Raw genomic sequence first — 4,964 nt, 5'->3', positions numbered from 1 at the left:
TCCTGCAACTGGCATCACCGGCCAATTCTCATGCATATGATGCTCTAGGGAGGACACTTGTGCCTTCCTACCTCCACCTCTCCTGTGTCTTCCCAATCCAAGTACTAATTTGCATGCCAGATACAGGCTCCATCCTCTGTGGAGACTCTTTTCCTCCTCCAGGCCATAAACTAACTCCAGCTCTCTTAGACAGCAGACAACTTCTGCTCTGAATTATAATCATGCGCTACCCACCTTTTTGTCCTCCGCACGGTGACAAGTTCCTCTTATGAAACCATAGCTCCATTTCACTCCGGTTTCCTATTTCTAATACCATCATCATCGCCGTCATCATCATGTGCATGTGTTTATGTGTGTGTGTGTGTGTGTACAGGTGCACATGTACACCATGAACACGAAATATTTGGGGGTTAGAGGATAACTTCTGACAGCCATGTGTCTTCTCCCACCACAAATTCCTGAGATTGATCTCTGAGTAGCAAGTTTATGTGGCAAGCACTTTTATTTTCTGAGTCATCTACTTCAGTCCACAGATCCTTTTTATGCCTTACATCTAAAATAAGAATCCCAGGATTCCCCCTTCTGTATATTTTCGTCTTGCCTCTTCATGGTCCCTGATGCCAGCGGAGGTTGTCAGCACAATGAAACCAAAGTGCCATGATGGGAACAAGTTGTTCTGCCATCGTTCTAGGTCTTTGAGTTGAACATCAAACTTAGGGCTCAAAACACTTGTTCAACCTTCCTGTGGAGTTCACAACATTCTTCAATGATCATCAATGATTTCGAATTCACCAATGTGTCCATGCTTCATCATCACAGTTAAGAACTAAACGATGACTTAAGAACATGGCCTGATGAGGGACCTGGCGTTTGCCTCTCTTCTCAGTGATGTTGGTACTCTTGAGAACATCTGCCAGAACATTCATTCACACATGGTTACTGTGGTGAAGGGATGGCACAGATATGGAACAGATGAACACGGAGCCTTGTTTTCTTTAAAAGGAGCTTAAATATAATAACGTTTAACCTATGTATCAGTGTGCACATGTATGTCTGTATGTGTGTTTATTTAGCACCTATAGTGAATTAAAAAGTGCATAGAGGAAGGAAAAACGAGAAGGCTAATTTATCTATGTCTTTCCTACAGTCAGGCTTTGGTTTTATAATAAGGGCCAAGCTGACTATTAAGGTTAGCGTTGGTAATAGTGAGTGTGACTTAGCATTTAGTAATACTGTGAGCCAAGAATGAACCAAGGCCTAGCAGAGCAAGGCAGTGGTGAATGAAGGACTCATATCTGCACAGCCACCATTATCCCCACCACCACCACCATGCAACCCAAATAGCCAGTGCATGGAAGACGCATTTGTCAAATCCCAGCCCAAATATATAACTGCAAACCATGAATGACAGAAGAAAAGACATTCCCTCAAGTCGTGGGAATACAAACAAAAGGAGAAGATCTAATTGGGGGCAGGTCATGGGAGGCTTCCTTGGGGAACTGATGTTTCAATCCAGATTTGAAATGATGATAGCAGTGGCTCCCAGAGAGTGCCGAGGCGTGATGGCAGTGGACCGAACAGAGTGGCCATTAATGGCATCACACCCTGCAATCCGTTTCTAAGACTCTGTGTGGATGAGCAGTGGCCTGCCATCTGTGCTAATAATTTTGAGTGTGTGTCAAAATAGGGGGCTGGTGGGGGGGAGGCCATTAGAGGAATGGTTGAGAGAAGAAAGTGATAAAGGAGGGGAGAGATAAGGCATGGGGGTGGGGAAAGGGGCAATGAATTAATAATAAACCTGAGTGTGTAGAGAAAGAAAACCACAAGTAAAAATGAGGTGATGTTGAGGATACCATTAGTCTCCCTTGTGGACACGGCAAATAAATCCTTTAAATCTTTATCTGTGACTATTTTGCTTTTTCAGTTTAACTTTCTGCATTTGAACTTGAAGCTAAAATAATATCCTACTGGGCTTCCATGCGACTAGGCATAACTGTATCCACCCTGAGCCTATGAGAGATCACTGCCCCTTGGGGGTAATAAGGTTCAATGGGATCAAAGGTGAGAGGTGAGGTCAATGCCTTGGCGTCTAGGGCTCCAGCTAGATTCGATTTATAAGCACAGTTGTCATTGTACTTGTGGAAAGAACCTGGATCGTGGGTTGCACTTGGACAAGGAGAAGGCAGGTAGAGTCGTGTTCATGGTTGCTAAGGTTCTTTTCTGGTGGTTGATAGCTTAAGAATAAAAAGGGAACCAGAAGGCACAGCCAGAGTTCTGAGACAGTACAATAAGAGTTTTATGTGCCTGGTGAGCTGTTCATGGAGTGATGCTCTGGGCTCCAGGAGACTTCAGGGATGCTTCAGAGACTGGTTAATCACTGGATTTCCCCATGTGATTTGAGTGACCTTGTCTAGCTTTGCTGGCCCAATAGCACAGAGATGCCTATGGCAGAGAGAGTCCCTGCTTGGGTAAACCTGTGCATTTAGACTCCAGTGGCTTGGACTTGAAGGCTGTGAGACAGAAGGGGATAGGGCTGAGTAGGTGAACGAGAACATAGAACAGAGGGAGCAAAAGCTCCGTGAACAAAGGAGGGGCATTGTCTGCTTAGGAGGTTCTCAGAGCTAAATGGTGTTAGGAAACACGAATAAAAGTGATTTATCCAGGCTCCTCCTCTCACCTTCACACATCTTCCATGGTGTCAAAAGATCTGTCCTGGGAGAATGCTTCTCTAAGCTGTTAAGTCTTTTCCGTCTATGAGGTGCCTTTATTAAAGCAGTAATACTCCTGGGAGGAACCCACCTTATTAAATAATATCTTAAAGAAGGATTAATCCATCAGTTATTCTCTTGTAGGTGCAGAGAGGAAGCCGGAGGCCCTAAAGGGAGAAGACATGGGAGAACTGAGGGTTGGGCAGAGACACAGGGGTAAGGAGACAGAGAACAGGAGGGCAAATCCCCCCCAAGTTCACTGCCTCTGGCGGCTCCTGAAAATTAGCTCCCATCTAAAGTTTCCATGTGCACAGGTGTTTCATCACAAAGAAGTTGTGTGTGTCAATCACACCCTAAAAATATGCCATATTAAGGACATTTGCTCTTTAGTATTCATGGAACTTCACATGGTTGGATATTTAGCCTGATGCAAGAGAAGGAAAAGGTACTAACCAAATGAAGACAGTGTGAGAGATCTGCTCAATGTACCCATAGAGCTCAGAGAACATATGGCTGCCTCACCCACCAACTACCGTTGAGAAAGGGCTCTGCCACTGGCATTGAAGCCAAACACACATTGGAGAGTGAGAGTTCGTTATTGCTTTGATTCCAAGCTTCACCTCTCCTCGTCCCTGTCCCTGTCTCTGTCCCAGTGTCTGTGTTATATGTGTGTCCTCCCTCCCTTTATTGCTCTTTCACATACTCTATTCACACATAAAACACACATGTACAATGCACATACATATGTGCTAGAGTTCAGAAGCTGATAAAAATTGTGCAAGTTCCTTATGATATAACTTTATACAGAACAGCAGCAAATACTCAGCTGGAAGGAGGACCTGCTTACTCAGTGGAGAATAAGCCAGTCACCCTGGATAAGGATTCTAGAGGGCAGGGGTTGAAAACAAAGATCAGCTCCCATATACAGATGACTGATTGCAGTGATTTACCTGTGTAAGGACTTCTAATGTTTTTCAAAACCTACTTCTAAAATGTGCATGGCATTGGGTCAGTGGGGATTATCCTATATACCCTGTAGTGTTTGAAATGAGATATGTCCCAAGTAGGCTCAGACCCTTCAACATTTGGCCTCCAATTGGTAGCCCGGTTGGGAAAGTTCAGGGTTGCTGTGGGAAGTACACCATTGGATGTGAACACTGAGGCTTTAAGCCTTACTACTTCCAGATTGCTTTCTACTTCTCGTGATGGAGGGGATGGTCCCTCAACTTCCTGCTGCCCTGTCTGCTGCTTGCTGAAATGCTTCCCCACCGTGTTAGACACTTAACTTCTCTGGAGTCATAGTCTAAATAAACTCACTTCTGTGAGTTATCTTGGGAATGGCTTTTTTTTTTTTTAAACCACAGCAAAGAAGAAATGAAAACTGACCCTCCTCTCCAAAGACTCATAGAAGGCTTCTGTGATCTTCTTTGAGAGGATGTCTCAAAATTATCTCACCTTGTTGGGTTGGGGTTAAGTTCTTTTCTTCATTTACAATTAGATGAGTCTGTTTTGCTTTGCTTTCTTGAGACCGGATCTCTTGGTGTTGCTTAAGCTGGCCTTAAATTCATGGCATTCCTCCTGTCTCAACTTCATAAAAGCTAAGATTACAGGTGTGAGTCACATACCTGGCAAGGAGGTGTGTGTCTTAAAAGACATTGAAAAATTTCAAACCATGAAGACACTGTTTTCGGTCATCACAGGACTTTTACAATGGACTGCTATGATCCTGGTACTCAGTCAAGTTCAATCTCTACATAAGCCAAGTTATTTCTCTTGTACAGAGACTTGTGTGTGCTCGTTGCATACTGTGGTATCAACTAGGAGCCTCAGAGGAAGTGCCATTGTTTAAAATAAACGAGAGTCTCATGTATAAGGTCCACACTGCATATCTGTGTGAGCATCTTTGATGTATCTAGCTAGCCAGACGGTTGAAAAGGAAAGCATCCCTGCCATTTCAAGGAATGAGCATTCTACAGAAGTGGATGCGTTTTTCTCAGGAATAGAAAGACAGCTCAAAGACTGTGCATGTTTTCTCCACCCAGTGACTCTTGCACACGTGTTTTCATGTACCTGGCATAATTATGTACAAGAACAGATGGAATGGAGTCGGAGGTTAGTCTTCTAAAGTGTCTGACCCATTTTGATTAACTTTTAAAATGGAAAATTCTCCATCTACACTGGCTCATCACATTCATAATGTTCACTTACCAGACGAGGCCCTGGGCAGCCATCCTTCATGTAGATTCTCAAATTTCA

The 4,964-nt window shown here is 43.9% G+C and overlaps 1 pseudogene across 1 annotated transcript; it reads right to left on the bottom strand.

The window, feature by feature from the left end:
• Positions 1 to 553: 553 nt before the first annotated feature.
• Positions 554 to 926, bottom strand: LOC308430628 (small ribosomal subunit protein uS8-like; annotated as a pseudogene). The gene has a single exon. The product of its transcript is annotated as a small ribosomal subunit protein uS8-like (transcript).
• Between the last annotated feature and the right edge of the window lie 4,038 nt (positions 927 to 4,964).

This window comes from Micromys minutus (genome assembly GCF_963924665.1).
Source record: "Micromys minutus genome assembly, chromosome: 16".
In the NCBI taxonomy this organism is placed as follows: domain Eukaryota; kingdom Metazoa; phylum Chordata; class Mammalia; order Rodentia; family Muridae; genus Micromys; species Micromys minutus.
Note: the sequence above shows the minus strand (reverse complement) of the source record. Positions and strands in the feature narration are given on the sequence as shown.